Source organism: Pseudochaenichthys georgianus, chromosome 10 (assembly GCF_902827115.2).
Source record: "Pseudochaenichthys georgianus chromosome 10, fPseGeo1.2, whole genome shotgun sequence".
NCBI lineage: Eukaryota > Metazoa > Chordata > Actinopteri > Perciformes > Channichthyidae > Pseudochaenichthys > Pseudochaenichthys georgianus.
In genome coordinates, this window is record NC_047512.1 from 15,497,404 (window position 1) to 15,520,976 (window position 23,573).

Consider the following 23,573-nt stretch of genomic DNA (forward strand, 5'->3'; position numbering starts at 1 on the left):
CGGGCGAAGTGAGGAAGAAACAGAAAGGGAATGCTAGTTTTAGTATTGCATCATGTTAGTGTCAGTGGTTTTGTGTAAAGGAGTTACTGAGCTGCACTCACCATCTAATTTATGGCTCTGTTTGTCTGGCTGTGTGTCAGTAAATATATATCTGTGAACGACATGATATTTGGTGTGTAAAGGATTTTGTTATCAAGAAGAAAATGTGAATCAGCTTTTTAAATAAAAAGCCTAGACCACACATTGTGGTAAGGAGAGAAAAATGGAACGAGCAGCAGAATAACAGCTTTAGCACAAAACGGGTTATTTCAGGAGACACAAAACATAACACCAAAAAGCGTTTTGTTTATATATGCCTGGTTTATCTTTCTTTATCTAGAGTAGCAGTTATGATAGTCTTAAAATAGCTTTTTTAAATAGCTGTCGTTACGGCCCTATTTTTATTTCTTCTTTCTGTGTCTTTGAATGCACCACACAAAGCAAATTCCTCGTATGTGTAAACCCATACAATTCTGATCTGTTTAAGATAGACAGATGCTTTAAAAAATATTTCCGCAGGTTTCTGTCTATTCTCAATGTTTGCATTAAAAAACAAACACATTCCCCCAGTAATTTGTTATTACTTTAAACATTCAAGCTGAAACGTTTGTATTATTTTCAGACCTTTAATTTCAGGAATTCTACTGTTAGATACTCAAAGATTACAAATAGTCCGGACATTTCCCGAAAAGTCGATATTTTTCTACCTTTATTTTTCTTTTAAAATTCGCAATCAATGTTACATGACGCATAATCTATTCTAGAGTTCATGGTGCATGATTTCTGCAGCAACTGATCTGTAAGCCTCTGCTCAAATGCTAGCGTTATTTGTTGACCTCACAAGCAAAGGTGTGAAAAGCTGCTTTCATCGAATATTTGATGAGTACATTTAATCCAAGGTGATAGTTCAGTTCAGTGAGATACAAATTAAATGAAAAATGGTGTTATCCTGTATCTTATTTACCACCCCCTCAATACATGTAATAATAACATGTAGTGAGTATCATCCTTACTGGAATTATACAACACCAAGATGTGTGTGTCAGATTTGTCTTTAAATGCTTTAAGTTAGTATCTAAGCACACACAGTGATGTGTTTCTCTCACTGATGAAACCCAGTGGCAGAATCCTAATCAGGAGAATCAGTATGAAATCCCGTTGGGCGTTGTAATTTAGAGCTGATTACCATGTGCTAACTAACGACATTCAGGCCGGCTGTGAGCTGATGTTTGCTCACAGGCTTTTCTGGCCCACTCCCTATGTCCAGAATCACGGACGCTCACACTTACCGAGTCCGTTAAAGATAAGGCAGCGAGGGCTCGGGACTGAGCGACAGTTAAAAGTGCAGATGCTTCAGGGTCGTCTCCAAGCTGTTCAAACTTTTCTATGCCATTTTCCAGTGTCCCAGTTTTAACCAGGTTTAAATTATGTAGTGCATGCATACTCAAAAAAGCATGGCAAAGCAAATTTAGCAAAGTCCTTACTTAATGACATTTATATTCGTTTAAACATCCCCCAAAAAGGAAGTCAGCCACATATTCATATTCTAACGTATACTAGTCATTAACACGAGCAGTAAACACAAACATGTAGAGGCACAAATGAACAGCTAAAGCGTACAAAAGTATTTTAACAACACTACAAGTCAAGTACTTAAGTAAATGTAGTATACTTAGAGTACCAAAATAACTCACCATGCAGACTCCCCCCAGGGATCATATCACATCATAATGATCACATGTTGTGGTTGTTATTCTAAATCTGCAAAATTGCTTAAGTTATCAAATAAATGTAGTACAATAATGTAAGGTATGTGTAGGCCCACCTCAAAGTATTAGCTAAGTACACTTTAAAAGATAGTTAATGATCTAATCAAACAATTAAAAGATATTTATGTATAAATATGGATGACAGTAGACTTCTAAATAACTATTACATAAATGAATGAATAAATGCTAATACTCACTGATGCTTCCAGAGTTATAATTACAGTAAACAAAGTCCTCTGTGAAGCGGTACAGTATATTTCCCCAGTGACGTCCATGTTGAGGTTTGCAGGACCAATATCTTATGAATGAAAGAAATAGTCACTCGGGGCTGATGAAGCACAAGTGACAGGCATTGAAAAAAGCTCAATATGATCAATTATTTACACATGACTGTCTTAGCTCCTATTTCTTTCCTTTTCAATCGTTTCTTTGGTTGATCACTAACACAATACTGGGGTCTTATTTCCACACTCTGTAGATGGGTACTATACTGAACATTAATTTCTGAGAATCTTAATATTTTAAAGATTAACGATTAAACAACACATGTTATCTTTGCATTCAACATTCATGAATTGCATGATAGCTTAAAAAAATCTCAAACTGAATACAATTATTATAAATAATTGATTCAGTCGTTTGAATTTGACTGTTCCCTACAAGACTACATTCAACTCTTGATTAAAGAGGACATATTATGCTCATTTTCTTATTTATATGTTGTGCCGCTACATGTTGCCATGCTTTAATGTTAAGGTCTTTGTTTTTCTCATACTGCCTGTGCAGGGATTTGAGCCTTTTAGACCATTTACATGCACATAAACCTTCAAAGCACACTACAGGAAGGAAAGTTCAAAAAGCATGATAGGAGCTCATTAAGGTTTTTAGAAAAATCATAGAAGGATAGAAAAATACATTGTCTGAATGAAACTAGTGAAATGAAGGCTAATGCCGTCTTTGTCTCTCTGGCATTCTGCCAAGGTTTGAAAATGACTTTATACTAAAGACGTCCAAGGGGATAACGGTACGTCCACACAGCAGCTTTTCAAAAATCTTGAAAATCTTGGAGCTGGGCGTGTCTGAAGCTTGGGGATTTTTTGCGAGCCGACCAACAACCAATCACATGAATCTCCCGCCCCCGACATACAAAGCAAAAACCCCCGGGGATTTTATGCGAGCAATATATATATATATATATATAAACTCCCCAAACAGGCGAAAACCTACCAGTTTCACCCACTGTCTCTGCCACCTCCCTCCATGCCTGGTTCCTCCGGTTTGTATCCCGTTAATAGTTCTGGTCGTAAAGAACCGGGTGATTTGCTACCGTAATTTCTCGTTTGGAATATGAGGAAATGAACTGCGGTCTGGTTCTCCCTGCTTACACGTGGTTTGATTGGCTAGCGCTTCTACTGTCATATTTGCATAAACGTGATTTGATTGGCTGACGCTTCCAGCTCAGCTTCAAAAGTTGAACATTGCTCAACTTTTGAATCCTGGAAATCCTGGAAATCTTCGCTTCGCTCCCCCACAATGCAGTTCGGCGAAAAGCGAGGCAAAGTGACGTCATCCCCATTCAAAGTCAATGGGCAGAGAAGCGTCGGAAGCGGTGGAAGATTCGTCTAAAGCTACTGTGTGGACGTACCGGAAGAGAGGCAAAAGAAAAGAAAAGCTGCAACAATGAATGAGATCTTACAAACCAGTGTTTAGAAGTCTGTTGGCATTTAACTCTTCGTATAAAGCCAGTCTCAGTTTTGAGTTTTCATAACTACCCCCATATTTCTTTCGTTAATCATTACACCAGTAACACCCAAAAACAAAATGTTTCATTTACATTGACAACAGCATATGGATTTCATATTCAAGAATAATTGTATAAGCCTGCCTTAGGACTCTTTACTGTAAGGCACCATCAGCTTAAGGTATAACATTTGGATGAACAATGTATGTCATTTGGTTTCTCTCATAAAAGTCCACTGAAGAGGCTCATTTGATGCTTGCATTGACTTCCTCTCACTCACATTAAACCTTTCTTGTGCAGCAGTCCTAATGCTCTCTGTCTCCAGTGAGTTCAGCTTTTTATTGGCCAATTCAGCAAAGTGGACATTTATTCTTTTGGGGAGATGTTATTGCAATTACTGTGGTTATGGCTTATTGCTCTCATTTGTGTGTCCAAGTTACATGTTTATGAAAAGTGACATTGATTTTTAGGCCCAGTGCATTGGCAGAGTCTGTGTGTACCTTCAGAGCAAAGGCAAAGCAGGAAGAAGTAGCAGTTTAATGCAATTTTCACGATTAGTTAACCCCTTTTCTTCACACTTTAACATTTAACAGTTTGAAATTAGCGTTGCTTTAACAGCTTAATAATACATCTGACCTTTTCTTCAAATCAAATCCTTCCTCCGCAGTATTTCTTCATTGCTCAACCTCTTCTTCTTTAACTCCCCGCTGTTTCCTTCCTCCAGGAGGTCCATCCACTTTTGATCATATTAATTTCCTCATATTATTACATCTCATTATTTGCTGTGACCAGACAGATTGAATTGATAGAGAGTCTGGAATAACTCTTGTGCTGGATTCTGGCTGACTGTAAAATGAAAACTCGGCTCTTGAAGTTGCCGCTTTCATTTTGACACCCTCGCGGGTTGTTGCATGAAAAATTGAGCATATAGAGAGTATGAAATATTCTGTCATTCAAACAAATGTTAATAAACACAAAAACACACAGTGACTACATCTTAGCCAAAAATGCTGTGGAAGCGTTACAGACAGGACAATCAGTGAAGAAATCTTCTTTTTCCTCACACATATATAATGTGAATTATGAATGCCACTTACTACTCTGGAAATAGTTCATCTCATTCCCTTTCTGCTGGCTGCTGGCTGCAAGCTTGGCATTAAACTTTTATATGTGTTTTGAACTGTTAGGGAGTGCTCTCTTTTGCCTGCCAACCTCTGCACTGCTCCCTCTCGAGATTTATTGGAAATGTGACACAACTCTAAGGCAACCTGTTTGCTGACAAACCAAGCTAGAATAGGTTCCTCTTATTTTTGAAGAGCCCTTGTTTCAAAGCCCATCTTCACCGCAAACTGCCTGGTCGGGCCACATCAAAGCGGATTAATGCGGTTATTAGTGATGGTTAATGGTCAGGACGAGGCTTGGAATCAGAGAAAAGGCTGTTAACATTGCCATCAAACCTGAGGCCAGGATAGAGTAGCTTTGCAGAGCCGTGTTGTGCCAGAGTAGCAAATGAAATCTCAGCGAGGAGAGGGTATTCTCATTGGCATTCCTCCCACGTCGCCTCAGCCCCTGTTTCCTCCCAGCGGCCAGCACCCACTGTCTCCACAGCCCTATATTCCAGGCCCGAGTGTGCTGTCTGCTGATAATAAACAGCCCAACAACCGGGCCAGTGATACAGGGGTTGGCTGAGCCCAGCCGCCCTACTCTGTCCATCCCGCTCAAAGGTTGGGCAAAACCTTTACTTTATGCTCGGTGTCACTGTGTTTTAAAACGCCAGCTGTTACTGCTTTGCTCCGAGGTCTGAATGTCATTGGGCTTGTAGGAAAGGGAGGGCAGATAAAAAGACCTTGGCATTTATCCCAGTGACAATAAAGGATTATGCTCTAAAAGACAGTTGTTAAATGGCCCTTTTTTCAGCCTCTTATCAAATTTACTTCAGCCCACCGTGGAGGAGTTTCTGACCCTGTCCTTTGTCTTGCAGGTTTTACCCTGTCTGAGGAGGTTGCTGCTGCTGCTGTTACTCCACGTCCAGGCCTTCCCCCCCTCTGCCAGCCACAGAAGCGTTGACCCGATTCCAGGGAGGCTCCGATCCTGCAGCCACGTCAATCACGTCTTCACCGCTGGGTAACTATAAAGCGTGCAGCACTCCTCTATGGAGTTATTTCAGGGTCATAAGTTTTGATCATTCAAAAAAATAAAATGTATTTGAAAGTTCAAGTTTTTATCCTGAACTTTGAAAAATACAATGATGTATTCAAAATAAAAATAAGTATTTGAAATAATTTTTCAGGTTGAATATTATTTTGATTCAGTTCAGCAATTTTTTTTAAATAAAATATTTATTTTCAGATTTCACTTTTATACATATTTTGATATTTGAATCCTTGTTTTTTTCAGTTGCATATTTATATATATATATCTGCCGCTGCTCAACGGGAGTTGCCACAAGATGCCAGAGTAAGAGAAGGTTTACTGTAGCTGCCACTCGCCTTCCGTGGCAAATGCTGCTATTTAAACCCGTATTTATCGTGTAAAATGTCGCTGTTTAGGCATGACTTTATCGAACTGATCTGTACATCGGACTGATGTGCGATCTCTATTTTTCAAAAAAGATTATACATTATCATTTCTATTCAATTTTACTTGGAGCATGGTTTGCTAAAATAAACAAACGTGCTATATTTATGATGAAATATTGGCAAGTGAGGATTGCAACGCCCTTGGCAATTGTCCCTTCTTGAGGGGAGTTTCCACTGCATGCTACGATAAACCAGGTGTAGCATGTTTACTATGACTAGTAAAGACAAATAATTAACAAATAAATATCTGTATTGACACAGCAACTTATGGCAGCTGTAACTGATTGCAGTTGCCACTGCTAGTGAGATGCTAAGGTTTACTTTATAAATTAGCCAAAGGACTTATATTTGCCCCATGCCTTCAGCAGCAGCAGGCCATTCACTTTGATTTGATCCAGTTATGAAATGTCATCATTTCGAGAATAAAGAAATGCTATAAACGTTATCTTGCACGTTTTATCGAACCATCTCCGTTTCTAACTTTCAATATATTTAAAAAGAGATCTCTCTCTCATCTGCGTGCGGGGCGGGGCCTCACAGACATGCTGCTGCGCTGTGCACACTCTTATTATACATCCATGTGTGCACACAGTTCTGCCGGTAATGAATATTAGGATACATTTTGTGAGGAAACTTTTCCACCAATAATTCCAATAAGTATTCCAAAATGTATTCACTTCAGGTTTACGAAAGTAACTGTATTCGGATTAGTTATTTATCAAATGTAACGCGAGCTGAATACAGTTAGGCTACTTGGTTTTTGTATTCTGATTACGTAACGCCGTTACATGTATTCCGTTACAACCCAACCCTGTGTACAGATCATCAGTCCTGTGTACAGATCAGTTCGATAAAGTCATGCCTAAACAGCGACATTTTACACGATAAATACGGGTTTAAATAGCAGCATTTGCCACGGAAGGCGAGTGGTAGCTACCGTAAACATTCTCTTACGGCCCGTCCACACTACAGCGTCGACAGCTTCAATCTGCCCATTCACTTTGAATGGGGTGACGTCACGTTGCCTTGCTTTTTCGCTGAACTGAATTGTGGGTAGCATAGCGGTCCGTCTCCGCCGGAGTAGCCAGCGCCAGCCAATCAAATCCCGTTTCTGAAAATCTGACAGCTCAAGCCCTAGCCAATCAAACCGCGTCTAAGCTGGGAGAGATATCCCGCCGTTCATTTCTATATTTCAAAAAAAGATGGAGGAGAAACTAACTATCGCCGTAGCAAATCACCCGGTTTTGTATGACCAGACCCTCTTCACCTCCCGGGATACAAACCGGAGGAACCAGGCATGGAGGGAGGTGGCAGAGACAGTGGGGGAAACTGGTAGGTTTTCGCCTGTTTGGGGAGTTTATATATATATTGCTCGCATAAAATCCCCGGGGTTTTTTGCTTTGTATGTCGGGGGCGGGAGATTCATGTGATTGGTTGTTGGTCGCAACAACCAATCACATGAATCTCCCGCCCCCGACATAAAAAAAACAAAAACCCCCGGGTCTAGGGTCTGGTCATACAAAACCAGGTGATTTGCTACGGCGATAATTAGTTTCTCCTCCAACTTTTTTTGAAATATTGAAATGAACGTTGGGATATCTCTCCCAGCTTAGACGCGGTTTGATTGGCTACGGCTTGAGCTGTCAGATTTGATTGGCTGGTGCTGGCTACTCCGGCGTCTCCGGCGTCAGAAGTTGAACGGCAGAGACGGCGGAGACGGACCGCTATGCTACCCACAATTCAGTTCGGCGAAAAAGCGAGGCAACGTGACGTCACCCCATTCAAAGTGAATGGGCAGATTGGAGTTGTGGACGGGCCGTTACTCCCGTTGAGCAGCGGCAGATGCCTCGGCAAGTTGTGGCATTTGTGGCATATGCCGGAAGTACTTGCCACAGCTACCACAGAGTAGCGGCCTCTGTGGCATATGCCGGAAGGACTTGCCACTGCCTGCAGATGCCACGTTCTTATTATACATCCATGATGCCACGAAATGAGCCAGGCCCTACTGCTTTTGACCCTGATGTTGCTTGAGGGCGCGGGGCTTAGCAAAGAGTAGTTTGGCATCCTGAGTGGCAGGTTGGTGGCAGGCCTCCCTCTGTCATGTTGCCTTCATGGATGTTAGGTAGCGCGAGAAATATAACTCAATACTTTCTATACACAATACTCCCGTGATTGGTGGTAAACTGATACCAGCGTCAAAGTTCCGTTAAGCGAGCTGTTGAGCATCGTAGTTGGCAACAATCAAGGTATTAGAGCAATAAACTGTGCTAGAATGTGAAATTACGTATCCGCAATCAAGCATGGTCCTTCCCCACTTCCACGTAGCTCAATGAACGCAGCATAGTATTGGCTTGGTTTTTGCGATCAGAATCAGAATACCTTTAGACCCCGCACAAAACAACACAGACTATAACACCTCTTGTTGATAAATAACAACTATGTGCAATATTTGCAATATATACAGTATGCCGTTAAAAACTGTGCAATATATACCTGGCTGCTAAATCCGCAGAACTGTTACAGGGTGTGTATTATGTAAAATGTGTAACTTTAAAAAAATATATAATTTCTTTTTTTAAGCTTTAGGTAACATTAAGCTGTCTTTGGCTCTTCTCTGCTGTAACAATGTAAATGTATCCCCTGTGGGACGTCTAGGGGCTGTGCTGGTTCTATAGTCTGACCGCTGCAGGAAGGAAGGACCTGCGGTCTCTCTCCGTGAGACAGCGGAGGATGGCGCAGGTCCACCAGAACAACCTGCTGGCTCTTTGCGGATACGTAATTTCACATTCTAGCACAGTTTATTGCTCTTATACCTTGATATTTGCCAACTACGATGCTCAACAGCTCGCTTAACGGAACTTTGACGCTGGTATCAGTTTACCACCAATCACGGGAGTATTGTGTATAGAAAGTATTGCGTTATATTTCTCGCGCTACCTAACATCCATGAAGGCAACATGACAGAGGGAGGCCTGTCACTCAGGAAGCCAAACTACTCTTTGCCAAGCCCCGCCCCCTCAAGGAACATCGGGGCCAAAAGTCTGAAAGCGAAAAAAAAGATCTGAAAACGAAAAGCAATGTGAAACCTGAAAAAACAAGATTTGAAACTTTAAAATAATTGTTTTGAATCTGAAAACGAAAAATATGCAACTGAAAAAAACAAGGATTCAAATATTAAAATATGTATGAAAGTGAAATCTGAAAATAAATATTTTACTCAAAAAAATTGCTGAACTGAATCAAAAAAAATATTCAACCTGAAAAATTATTTCAAATACTTATTTTTATTTTGAATACATCATCATTCAAAGTTCAGGATAAAAACTTGAACTTTCAAATAAATTGTATTTTTTTGAATGATCAAAACTTATGACCCTGAAATAGCTCCATACTCCTCCTGCCTTTCAATTTTTGGATGAGAAGCACAGACTTCCGAGATTATGTGTGCTTGCTTTCGGGATGGATTTTCATGCTTCTTTTGTTATTTCTGGGGTCGCTCATGTGTGCATGTAAAAGAGGCATTTTCTCCAGCCGAGCATGTAACAGACACACACAAACAGCGGTGCCAGAGGGCTCAGGAGGAATCTCGAGGGATTTGATCAGAGCTGTTCTGTCTTTTGTTTTCGTCTTGATTTTTAAGCCCATTGACTAGTTTGACTCTGGCTCCAGGTGTCATCTAGTGAACTGTGTCACACTCAGCAACTGCATTTCAAAGTTTGGTCGCAGTGAAGCAAAGAAAAGCGGAGGATAAATCAGCGGTGTGTATGAAATGTTGTCCTGCCTGCAAAGCATAACATTGCAAGTCAGTCATACATACAGATGTTGAGCTGTCAGGCATGCAGTGTGTAGGGGAGACATGCGTTTGTGTTATGCAAAGAGAGCTTGCAGAGAATTATGAACTGACTGTGCAGTTTACTTTCTTTGGAAACAAAGTAGGCTACTTTGCAAATATAATTCCTGTTTATTATTATTATTATCAACACAGTTACTTTTTTATACAGTGAGGTAAATGGTAAATGTGCACTTATGTCGTTCAGTATGCGTTTACAGGTGAATACGTCTGCATTTCCTGCCAAATACTAGCCTCAAAAAGATTAAAATATAATTAATGCAAATAAACTACTTCTACTAATAATAATAATCATAATTAATTCAATAATGTAAATACTATATTATTTTATTATAATATAGTTGTAATATAGTCAAGACAAAACATGCTTATGACATGTTCAAAAACGGATATTTCTTAAATCTGTATTCAAATGTATTTCCCTCTGTCAGCAATGTATCAACAACTACACACACATTTCTATCAGTATTTCTCTGTGTTGAGGTTGACATGATGATGACTGTTAGGATTTAAGGGGAGAGGCTGAGCATCTCCGTGAAATGTGCAAATTGACATAAAAATGAATAAAAGGGGGAAAAATGCTCCATGTTTTTTAGGCTGTAAACTTGAACTGTTATGTAAGCCAACTAGACAGACAGTGTATCACTCTTCCTCCTGTACATTAGCAGATACAAGGCATCACATACTTGAATGAATGCTGGAAATAACTGCATCTCCATTAGCCTCTATGCTATGCAGAGACTGCCTTCTTCATGTCGTGAATTGCAGCTGATGTTTTAATATGGCAATTGGCAATTTGACTTATACAACATTCGCAAGTTGTACATTTGACTCATACAATAACCCACCTTCGAGTGATGCTCTAGTTTCTTCATGTTTTTTTTTTTTCCCCTCTTGCTTGCGCCGGACTGAAACTGTCTTTTCACCGACATCTCTTCACCTGCACTAGTGGCCGTATCAAAGCCGTGATTGGTCAGATGTCGATTCATTGCAACGGTGTCGGATTACAGACGTGCTCCCCTTGTCACCTCTCACTCTCGCGTGTCAGCTTAGCAACTTCTGAAATAAAAATTATTTGGATAGAAACTGTGACACTGGACTTCAGTTTTCAATCCATCTGCTAGTTGGGTGCCAACTGCCAAGTGATTGCAACAAGATATGATGAATAAAAGAGTCCTTGTCAAACCCTATACACACCGTAACAATGTAAAAAACATGACTGAAATATTTATGTTTCATCTAGTAATTTGACAAATGTTAGTTTCCTCATAGCTTCACACGCATAATGTTTGTCTGCTGCAATTTCTGTCTTTTTCGCTTCATGCTTCATGATGTTTTTATATTGGTTTGGTTCCATGACACTGAGTGGTATTTTTATTGATTTCCATAATTTTCCATCTATGCACAAATTGAAAATATGAAAATATATCCTTTCTGTGTATTTCCTGTCTCCAATAAGCCCTTAAATGACCCGGCTCACGTGATATCCCTTTAGGTCTATATCATCTCCTTCCTGCACATAAATGAACCTCACATGATCACAAAGAGAGATGCGAGCCGCTACGTCTGTTTGTTTTCCTCCCGCACGTCCCTTCAGCTCTGCTACGGTGCATTTAATCATCGAGTCCCCCTACGCTCCTTTCCTTTGTTGCGGGCCTGTTCGTGCCATGCTTCTCCGAGTTAAATAAATGGGTCCTGGGTTTCTGCCGAGTTGTCATTTAGGTGTGTTTGACCCTCTGGAGTCGATTCAATCACTGTCTACCCACAAGTAATATCCTCCTCCTGCCTTTATCTGTGACTCCAAATGACTGAGCTCCAGCCCTGTCTTCAAATCTGAGCACCACAGAGGGAAGCAAAGGAACAAGGAGGAGGAAATCCAGGGAGGGTCATAAAAGGTAGCTGCTGGACAGAAAAAAAGACAGAAAATGGTGTGAGGATACCCAGTGAGGGAGCAGCGATTGTGAGGACATAGACCCGGCTCTATGCTTTGGGCTGGCAGCGAAATTAGCTCTGCACAGCGCTCACTCGGTCTTCCAACTGGTGTGACACAAGGGAGCGTAGCCTCGCTCTCGACTGCTGTTCATAAGAGATCTGGTTTTTCGAGTTGCAGCCGGTTAAAATGTTATCTCGCTTCAAGTCATTTGAGAAGGGCTTACTGTACTTAGTCAGTGGGAGAGCTTTCCCTTTCTGATTGTTTTCCTCCTCATATCTGCAGCCTGATGCATCATCGTCGGAGCTGAAGTTTCACACATTGCAAGTGTAGTCTGTGCTTCAAATGACACAAAGCAGTGCATTAACCGCCTTTGCCCTCATATGTTCATCTGCTCAACTGCTGAAATTAGCCACCCCTCATGTTGCAGCACTCCTGTGTCACAGAGCATCCCCAGCCAAGTGTGCGCTGTCGTGGTAAGCGTAAAGTAATACAGACGGTTTAGAGCATGGTGGTTACTTTATTCAGGCTTGTACTTTCCATGTCATTTCGTACTAGCATCACCAGTCGTGTTCACATCCGGTCTCATAAATCCTGTTCGCTCTATCACAATAAAAGCATAACAGCTAACACCACATCTCCCTTTCTTAAGAAAACAGAACAGACTGTCACATTTATATACTGTGACTCAGAAAATGCAAAATCAGGTGATAACTGAAAACTCAGAACATGTCATCACACTTCTTTCTGCACAATCACATAGCTATTTACTCAAAAATAGAACATTGCACTCTTAAGGCTTCTCATGAAAAATAACAAAAACAACCACTGAGTCAGGCAATATCTTTGTGAGCATAAGTGATCTAAACATCAAAACACAAAATTATTCAACATTCTTCCCTTTTCACATCGTCTTTTTTTTCACATTCATTTGTCTCCCCCCCCCCCCCCCCCCCCCCCCCCAGTTCACAAGTCCAGTCTGTGAGGTTTTACCACCACTCTGCCATACCTAGTGGTAGGGCTGTGTGTGTGTGTACGGACAGGCGTGTGCCCCTTGGGAGTCTGTGTTGGTGACTCAGGGCGTTCTGGAGAACCCAGTGTAGGCTCACCTGGTTGGGGTGGTGTGCTGGGTGTTGGTGTGTGAGGTGTGTGTGGTACAGTCTCTGGAAACGGGACAAGATGGTGTCTGTTCCGTCTGATGGTGCCTGAAGGCCCGTCCACTATGTAGGAACGCGGAGCTGAGTGCGACGAAACCACTGTGCCTTGAGACTTTGTATCTGTAATCCACACTGGCTGACCTGGTGTCTCTCACACGGTGCCTTTTGTTGAAATGTGCAGTGTCCTTCACCCTCCTCTCCCTTTCTTTAGCTGCCACAACAGTGCTGTCTGGAAGCTCTGGGGTGAGTAGAGAGGGATGCTGGGGCACTGGAGTGCGCAGTCTCCTGCTCATGAGGAGCTGGGCAGGACTGTAGCCATTAGCAAGTGGTGTAGCTCTATAGGCCAACAGAGCCAGATACGGATCCTTAGCTTTCTTTAGCAGCTGTTTCACAGTCTGAACGTGACGTTCCGCCTCCCCGTTACTCTGAGCGAACCTAGGGCTACTAGTGACATGTTTGAACCCGTAGGCTACTGCAAAGTCCTTGAACTGTTGACTGGAGTACTGGGGGCCATTGTCACTAAAACAATTCTCTGGGACCCCATGTCTAGAGAATATTGATTTGAGATGCACAATAACATCCTGAGATCGTGTGGGAGTTAGTTTGGCAATCTCTACATATAGTAGTCCACTACTAGTAGGTAGTTATCATGGTTGAGTGTGAATAAATCAGAACCTACTTTTTGCCACGGTCTCTCTGGGAGCTCACTGGACATTAATGGCTCCACAGGATTGCCACGCTCTTTGATGCATGTTTTGCAATTTCTCACCAGCTCATTTAGTTGGCCGCTCAAGCCAGACCACCATACCGTCTCTTTGGCCCGCTCTCTGCACCTGGTCATCCCCTGATGTCCCTCGTGTAGTGCATCGAGGACAGTGTTGCACATCGCTGTGGGAATGAGAGCCCATGAGCAGGAGTCCATTATGTACAGTAAGTACAGCTCTATCAGGCCAGTATAAGCTTTAACTGGACCTGTGAGCTGGCTGCGGTCAGGCCATCCTTTCTGACAGTGTGACATGACGTCCGAGCAAACACTGTCTTCCTGCAGTCGCTCTCTCAGTTGTGCCATGTATGTTGAGCTGGCAGGCATGCTATTGATGATTTCATCCACATAGATGTTTGTGTCTTCCATTAAGTCATTGTCTGTCAGTTTTGAACTTGAGTTTTGACTGACAGGTGAGCGTGAGAGAGTGTCGGCTGTAAATAGAATAGAATAGAATATATCTTTATTGTCATCACACATCAGTGCAACGAAATTCAGTTGGCATCTCTCAATGCAATACATAACATAAATAAGAACACATCCATAAAAACAGTGATAAAGCAGAGATAGTAGCAATAATAATCAGGGTCATTATGCACTTCACCAGAATGTTAAAATATATAAAGCTACAATGTTTAAATATAAATAGTTACTAAAAAATATCAGTTGATACTTAATAAATATACAAATAAATAACATGGTATTTTAGGCTGCAGTCTTTGATGGGAAGTAGTGTGTTTGGATGTGTGCATGTTATAGTGCGTTTTGTGGTTGGACAGGGATGGGAGTGATGGAGGCCACAGCTCTGGGAAAGAAGCTGTTCTTCAGTCTGTTGGTGCGGGCTTTTATTGACCTGAACCGTCACCGGATGGCAGCGGTTCGAACAGTGAGTGGCCGGGGTGTGTGATGTCTCTGATGATACTGCTGGCTTTCTTCTGCAGTCGACTTTTGTAGATGTTATCAAGGTTGGGCAGCTCAGTCCCAACGATGCGCTGAGCAGCCTTCACCACCCGTTGCAGGTCCTTCGGCTCTGCGGCTGTGCAGCTGGTGTACCACACAGTTATGCAGCTGGACAGGGTGCTTTCAATGGTCGACCGATAGAAGTTTACCAGCAGTTTTTGTGGAAGCCTGTCTTAGTTTCCTCAGGAAAAACAGTCTCTGCTGAGCCTTTTTCACCAGGTTTGAGGTGTTTGAGGTCCATGTTAATTTATTGGAGATGTTGACTCCAAGGAACCGTAGGTCTTCCATGCTCTCCACTGCTTCTCCATGGATGTGGAGGGGGAGATGGACTTCCTTTTTTGTCCTCCTGAAATCAACAATGAGCTCCTTAGTTTTGGAGGTGTTAAGGACAAGGTTGTGTTCCTTACACCAGTCAGTCAGATGTTCCACCTCGAGCCTGTAGGCTGTCTTCTTATTGTCTGTAATAAGACCGACTACTGTGGTGTCGTCTGCAAATTTTACTATGGAGTTGGAGGTGTGCATGGGGGTGCAGTCGCTGGTAAAGAGTGTGAAGAGCATGGGACTAAGCACACAACCTTGTGGGGTTCCTGTGTTTTAAACAGGGCTTTGCCAGGTGTGTGTGAGATTGTGTAACTGTACCTCATGAGTCTGAGTCGAAACCGCTGGATCCTGGGAGGAAGCTCAGTTAGTGCCTGGTGACCTAGCAGGCTGACAAGTGGCTTGTGGTCAGTTTCCATGGCAAAATGTCTCCCAATTAGGATGTCTCTAAAACGCTCGCACCCCCATGTCAATCCTAGCGCCTCCTTCTCCACCTGGGCGTACCTCTGTTCTGTCTCTGTCAGAGAGCGCGATGCGTACGCGACTGGTTTCCACTGCTCTCCCTCCTTCTGTATGAGGACCGCACCCAGTCCGTAGGAAGAGGCATCCGCAGACAGTTTCAGCTCTTTGTTGGGGTCGTGAAGTGTCAGCACTGGAGGTGATGTGAGATCAGCTGGTCAAACGCTTTCTGTTGTGCACAGCCCCAGACCCACTGATACTTCTTTGAGAGAAGGTCTCTCAGCGGCTTGTCCTTTTCGGCTAGACCTGGAATGTATTTTCCCAGCTGGTGTAACATTCCCAGGAAACTGTGAACCTCTCCTGTGTTGGACGGCTCTCTCATGGACATGACAGCCTTTACCTCGTCTGGGTCTGGCTGCACACCGTCAGCTGACAGAATATGACCGAGGAACTTGACTTCATGTTTGCTTAGCTCACACTTCTCCATGTTTAGTGTGACCCCGGCATCTTGGAGCTTATTGAGGACAGTGTGTAGTCTGATGTCGTGCTGCTGTTGATCTCTCCCCCAGATGAGGACATCACCCATGTGACATACAACCCCCTGCAGCCCGTCGATAATCATTGACATGCGCCGCTGAAAATGTTCTGGGGCTGACGCTATGCCGAAGGGCAGTCTGTTAAAGTAAAAGCGCCCAAAGGGAGTTATGAACGTTGTGTACAGTGACGCCTCGGGGGACAAAACCCTCTGTTGGCATCTAACTTGCTGAAGATCTGGGCTCCTGCCAGAGATCCAATTGTCTGCTCAACTGAAGGCAATATGTATTTCTCTCTGCGAACTGCTTCGTTGAGGCGGGTGAGGTCGACGAAGATGCGCACTGAGCCAGTCTTTATAGGTACCGGAACCATGCCCGAACACCAGTCGGTTGGCTCTTCAACTCTGGAGATGACCCCAATGTCCTCCATTTTTTTTTTGAGCTCCTCTTTCACTTTGTCGAGTAGAGGGATGGGGACCCGTCTAGGTGTGGCCAGGGAATAGGGAATAGCGTCTGGCCTGAGTTTAATAGTGTATGGCTGCTGCATCATACCTAAACCCTGACACAACTTTGGGTAGGACTCTTCCATCTCTGACTTCTCTATGCTGTCTGCTCTGTAGACTAGTTTAAGCTTTACACTTGCTGGTCTGCTTAACAAGGCTACGTTTAAGTCATTGACAACGTAAACATCCTCCTGTATCACCTGCTCTCCTTTGCATAGTGACTCTCTGTATCTGCCTAAAACAGATAGAAGCATGTGACCTGGGCCAAATAGTGGTCTGTCAGGCTTAGCTAACTGTGTGTTGCTCTCAGCAATGGCATAGTAGGTCTGGGCTGGAATAACTGAGACATCAGCTCCTGTGTCTATCTGAAACCTGACCTTATGGTCCCTTATAGTCAAATCAGCATACCATGGGTCTAAACCTGCATCTACTGAGCCTAGGAACAAGGGAGTGTCATCATCATAGTAACTTTCTGTTTCTACAGCATGTACTGCTTTGGTAGATTTACATACTTTACTGTAATGACCTCTCTTTCCACATGCCACCTCTCTGGCTGGGCACTGTGCATTTGCATGACCAGGGGACTTTCCACATCTGTAGCATGACCGGCGATCAGATGATGGCTGTGGTTTTGTTGATGGGTGCATTGGTTGATGAGGGGACTTTGGGGTGAATGGGTATTGTCTTCTTCCTTTTGTTACTGCGTCAATGTCCATTCTACCCCCTCCTCTGAGGTCTGTTTGCTGCCTTTTAATCACTTCGGACTGTCTGGCCATATTGACTGCTTTTTCGAGCGTCAAATCCTTGTCTAACTGCATCCTCTCAGCTAGACTGGCGTCTCTCAACCCGACTACGAGCCGGTCTCTTATTAACTCGTCGCGGAGTGCTGCGTATTTGCAGTTTTCTGCTAGGGCATACAATGCAGTAATGAAAGCGTCTACAGCCTCGTTTGGTTGCTGCACTCTCTGATTGAATCTTGCCCTCTCATATATCACGTTCTTTCTAGGCACAAAGTACGTTTCAAGTGTGGCTTTTACCGAAGTGTACTGCTGTCTCTGTGCGTCGGATAAATCATGACCCCGTAGGATGTCGTCTGCTTCATCCCCCATGCAGTAGATCAGCGTGTTCACCTGGTTAGCTTCTGTGCTAAGATGGAAGTTGCTGGCCAGTCTGAATCTCTCGAACCTGCGTATCCATCGCTCCCAGTCCTGAGGCTTTGCAAAGTCGAATGCTTCAGGTGGTTGGATGGTGAACGTAGCGCTCGGAGGAGCGTTAGCATTAGCCTGTAGCTGGGGAGGTTGTGGAGGCTGTGCAGCCGGTGCGGCTGCAGCTCCGTCGTCGTCTAACATCTCGCCGCTTGCAGACGTTAACTTTCTACAACTCTCTTTCCAACTTCAACCGAGCTCTTTACCGCTGCCCACTTCTGACACCATGTCGTGGTAAGCGTAAAGTAATACAGACGGTTTAGAGCATGGTGGTTACTTTATTCAGGCTTGTACTTTCCATGTCATTTCGTACTAGCATCACCAGTCGTGTTCACATCCGGTCTCATACATCCTGTTAGCTCTATCACAATAAAAGCACAACAGCTAACACCACATGCGCGACAATAAGCTAACGTGGCAGCACCCTCACCACTGCAGTCTGCATGCTAATCATCAGAATAGCACTGCAATCACCAACATCTCCCGAGGTTTATCCCTCCAAAGCCCATAATACTGTCTATTCTGATTTCCACATGCTACCATAACCTTTCCTGCAGGATTTACCGCTTTAAATCGTAATCCGTGCAGTATTAAAGCATATCTGAAACTCACTAAATATATCAACATCACATTGGTGCTTCTTATAAAAACCTTATGGATTAACTGCAGAGCTCACTGTTCGTGTGGCTCTCTGTTAATAATGTTCAGCTTAGCATGCTTGCCCTCCTGAATGTCCCGAGTGTGTCGAAGACCCGCCACAGTGGCTTCTGGGAGCCTCATGTTTCATATCACATTTCCTGTCTCCATTTCTCTACTCTACTTCACTTTGCAATTCTGCTCATCTACTCCCTGGTCACCGTTTGATGTTCTATGGTGTTTCATTTGAATCTGCAGCCTCCCTCTTTCTTTTCCTCCCTTGTTGTCCAGTGATGAGCCGCAGGCCGCGTGCATGTGTGTGTTGTGCTCCAGAGGCCTGAGGATGAACAAATGTGGCACTCCCCTATCATCTTCTCCCTCTTCACACTAGTCTCCCTTTTCGCTGTCACATCTCCCACTCTTCGCTTCACTCCTTTATTTCCCATTTAACTTAGCATGTATCTCGCTCTGCCCGTCGCCTCTGAGAATGATGGGTAATGTTTGGGGAATGGGGGAGGCTGCAGGAACAGAATATGGCGTCTTAAGAGAATCACCCGTACTATTTGTTCTTATGATGTGTGTGTATGTGATTTATTGAGTTGTGGATGGGTAAATGGAAGGATGTTCATGTGGGAATAAGTGGGAGGTAAGGGTGTGTTGTTTATGTTGGCTGCATCTTAATGTTCCCATTTGAGGAAATATATATAATTTATGTGCATACACGACTGTTGAGGTGTGGGTCAGTGGTGTGTGAGGATGGTGTTTTGCTCTTATGTCTCTAAGGAAACAACACATTATTGGAAGAAACACAATGACAAAATGGGAAAGACAACATTTTTGGCCATTTATACATTAAAAAGACAACAACAAACATGAAACACAACATTTGAGAAAAGCCATTAACAGTCACAAAATACAACACAATTGAATCATCCTTTTGGAGGATAGAGCATTGATGTTTCACATATATTAAAATGTCAGGAGTAGTGTTGGGCATTATGTGACATTTTTCAACAATATGGCAACTGTAAGCCCAACAACAGCTCACTGTCGATATATTGGTGCATGTGTTTGTGTGTGTGTGTGTGTGTGTGTGTGTGTGTGTGTGTGTGTGTGTGTGTGTGTGTGTGTGTGTGTGTGTGTGTGTGTGTGTTTATGTTTACAAAAATCTGCCTTTTGCCGATGGCCAATATATTCTTCCAAAGCTCAACCCTACTCTGAATTGACATTGATAAAATTGAAAACACAACAACAGTTGAATGGTCTTGTTCTGTCCAATCACTAAGGAAAATTGCTGTCCCTATTTTTCTCTTTTTGTGAAATGTTGTTGTGTTTTCTCTTTTGATTGTTGCCAATTTGTTATTATGTTCTTATATTTTTCGATTTTTGTTTTTTTATTCTATTTTCTTGTTGTGTTTTCTTCTCCATTATTGCTTCAATTGCGCCTCAATGCAGCAACAGCCGACACTGCATGTTCATGTATATGTTGATGTGTGTACATGTGTGTCTGGTGTGCACCCACACAAGTTAGCAGGCGTGTGCTGTGTACAATTAAATCCACGTCAGCAGGCAGCCATTCAGATAAGATTAACAGGACTTGACATATCCTTCGCTGCAGACAGATGCTTGCTCTACTTCTCTCTGAACATTTCCCCTCTCCCCTGTCCTCCATCCAAATTACATTTCATCTAAGTCTGAGAATATTTCCCCCTGCAGTACTTACCCAGCCTGCCCACAGCAAAGACCTGATCTCACCATAAATATGATTTCTGGTATTGTTATTACAGGGAAGTGTGATTAGGAGAGCATGAGTTAGATTAAAGGCTTGTTTTATGCCATATTGAAACCAATTAGCTCCAAGTACACACTTTCACCTCAGAAGACAGACGACACGATAGGATATTATGTATGCATGCAATCTCAGGTCTGCAGATTTTTTTTTCTTGAAAGCCTAAGAGGGGGAAAGTTTCCATGTCATTGTGTAAGTACAATGTGTACCAAAAAACTTAATAAATAAAAAATGCATGTGGCTCTTATATGACTTATGTCCCAGGATAGCAAATGCTGCCTTGTCATCTATGATTTAATTTAGAAAACGGAGGCAGAAAGCACATATGTAAGTTTAATATGAATGAGAGTTTGTGCAGGCAGTATTCAAAGATGTGTAATGTACTGTACAGTGAAGGAATGAGATTTACGTAAAACAGAACAGAAGATGGAGACATAATGTGGGTTAGTGAGTTACACTTAAATAGATGTGGACATCATTTATACATTAGCACAGTGGATGTCAGGGATGTCACCAAGGGCCACAGTGAGGAAATGTGAGTATCATTTATGCATAAGTACCATTATTGTGTCGGAACACTGCGTAGAAAAAAAGTAGTAACATCCGTGTTCAAAACAGTCGAAGCAGATAGTTTTTTCAAAGGCTACTTTAAAGCAAACCTCTTCACTGGTCAGACTTTCACATACCTACTTTTACTTTACATGATCATTTCACTACCTTTTTTAGGGAAGTATTTTGAAAGAAATGCATTTCTATAATGGTATATGGTTTATCCAGTCTTTAACTCCTCAAATCACTTTACATAGACTAGTCATAATTCGCCAATTCCCAACCAATTCATACAGAGGCAGCCATGCAAGGTCGCACTTAATCAAGGAAGCGAACATTTACTCAAACTTAGCCATGCCATTAAGAGCAGCTGGGGGTTAAGTATAGTGCACAAGGTACAAGAAGCATCGCCATGTTGACTGCAGAGGCTGGGATCGAACCAACAGCCTTCTGATTTAAAGACCACCACACTACCTCACACCCCTAAAGGCTTGTTTTTAGTTTTTATTCTACTACAGTTATCTACACCTGTAGCCACTTTGTAGATTGAGATATTACATAACAACACACATGATAAGACGACACGATCTAGTCCATTTACACAAAAAAATGCCTTCATTGGCGCCACTTGTCATGTTTCAGATTTCTGAGTTTTAAGCACTTTCACAGAAGACCAGGCTCTCAAGTAAAACAATTGTCATTTAATCATCACAACAAGCGCCAGAAGTGACATGTTGACTTTCAAGTGTCACAGCTCTTAACTGTAGTAATTACATGTAAACCATGTCCCATGTTTCACCACCATGTTTCTACAGTTAGCTGGAACGCTTCTTCATCCTTTCTTAGATTCAGGTGATTTTAAATTGTGATGAATATTATAATTCTCTATCTGTCAATAACTCCCCCTCAATCCCACTTGCCCTTTAGGTACAATTATGAATGCAGGACTTTGTGTAGTATGTTAACATATATTTGCACTTTAGCCTCACAGACACATTATTCCACTACCGGCTCTGGTTATCGGTATCTGATGCAAAACCAAAATCATTGTTATCGCCACAGTGACACACTTAATGACACTTTCTCATCTCAAGAGTCATTGATCTGTTTGTGTATTCGTGTAATTCTGCTTTTATGTGTGCTCCTATAACAGGAACATACAGTTGTTTGAACTTCTGTAGATGCTCTGTAGATGTCAGGTGATATGTTTGTGGGTGTTGTTTTGCATAGTAGTAAATTAGCCTTCTTTTAGCATTCTGTAGGTAGTTGCACGCCTTTCATACTAATCCTGGAGCACAGTAATTGTGAGGGTGAGGGACTGAGGACCTTTTCATTTGTACCCACTGGTTCCAATACCAGCACTGAGTTGCCCTTCATTAGGGAGAAGTTAATCCCTGCTTATGCTCTGCAGAAGTCAGCACATTCATTACTGCGTAGCCTGTGATGGAAAAGGACGTCTTTATGAGGTGATGAGGAAAACTTTTAAGCTGGAGTTTGAAAACAAGGCTAATATATTTGTAATGTATTGCATTCCTGAGTAATCGTCTGTGTATGTATACAACTCATTTATTTATGCATGTATTTTATTCCCCAAAAGTCTGTCCAAACAGCATTTTGCAGCTTCCCACTTTTTTTTTGTAATAATTATAATCATTTAAAGATGAGGAGGACATGTGAAGGTCGTGCAAAGCCATGGACACTGTGATGCACAAATATACTGCAATAAACAGTTTTAATATTTACTAATACTGAGAGATGGAATTAAGGGGTTGACCTTTGGCAACATATTGCATTATCATGTGTCCTTGACTGATATTATTCAAAAAACGAACTCTTTAACATTTGCATGAGTAGAAATACAAGTTTTTCCAACCTCTGTTTACTATCATTGCATGGTGCAGAGGTTATAAAATCCCACTTCCAGCATATAAACAAACGGGAACAAAGGGGAGTCTGACAATATGCAAATAGAAAAACAACTGGTTCTGTTGAATATTTACTTCCTTTTGTTGTTTCAGCAGTGTTGTTTTCCTCTCTATGCAGTACGCGTGCACCAATGTAATAATTTATCTCTAAATCTCTGCACTTTTCAAAATATAAGTAACAAGCATTTTGTGTTATGCAACATATGTTTTGGTTAGTATTCATTTATGTGCTTAATCAGAGGCCTCTTACAACAGATGTTACCATAAATAGCTGCTCTGTTTCCCTCTGACAGGCGAGGGCAGGGGTGGAAACATATTATCAGCATCTTACAGTATATCATGTCCAGGAAGCTGTACAACTCATATCACCTCGCACAACCTTTCCTCATCACAAATGCATTTCTCCTATCTCTTTACCATACATTTCTTGTCTTTACCCCAGGTACAATTCTTGTAGAACCACTGCTGACTTTATTATTTTAGTTGGGAGTTAACAACCGCGCTGCTTCAAAGTCTAGAAAGCCAAGATAAATTGTATTGAGATCTTGTCCTAGCTTATAAAAAAGCAAAAGATAACATTGTTTTATCTTACTTAAATTACTTTTGTAGTTTAAATGTGATTGGCATAAAGGAATAATTTCACTTCTAAGCAGCTCCAGGTCACTGCCCTGTGAGGAAATTTAAGTGGTTTCAGGCTGCGGAGAAATGGCTCTGATGGCGGTGGACCATACCCACATTATCAGAGACTCATAAATAAAGCTGCATTCAGCTAATGACAGCTCACCTTGCCTCCCTCTTACATCCGCTTGAACGATGGTTGCAGGCAGTAAGACAGCTGTGAAACATCACATGTAAATGTATCCATCAA

General features: G+C 42.2%; 1 protein-coding gene across 1 annotated transcript in view; it reads left to right on the forward strand.

Annotated features, from left to right (window-relative positions):
• Positions 1-5,570: 5,570 nt before the first annotated feature.
• The window catches only part of drp2 (dystrophin related protein 2), a 137,541-nt gene continuing 119,538 nt past the window's right edge, over positions 5,571-23,573 (forward strand). The window contains exon 1 of the mRNA XM_034093720.1: positions 5,571-5,673. The gene's annotated coding sequence lies outside the window, so the exon portion shown is untranslated. The remainder of the gene's footprint in view (positions 5,674-23,573) is intronic.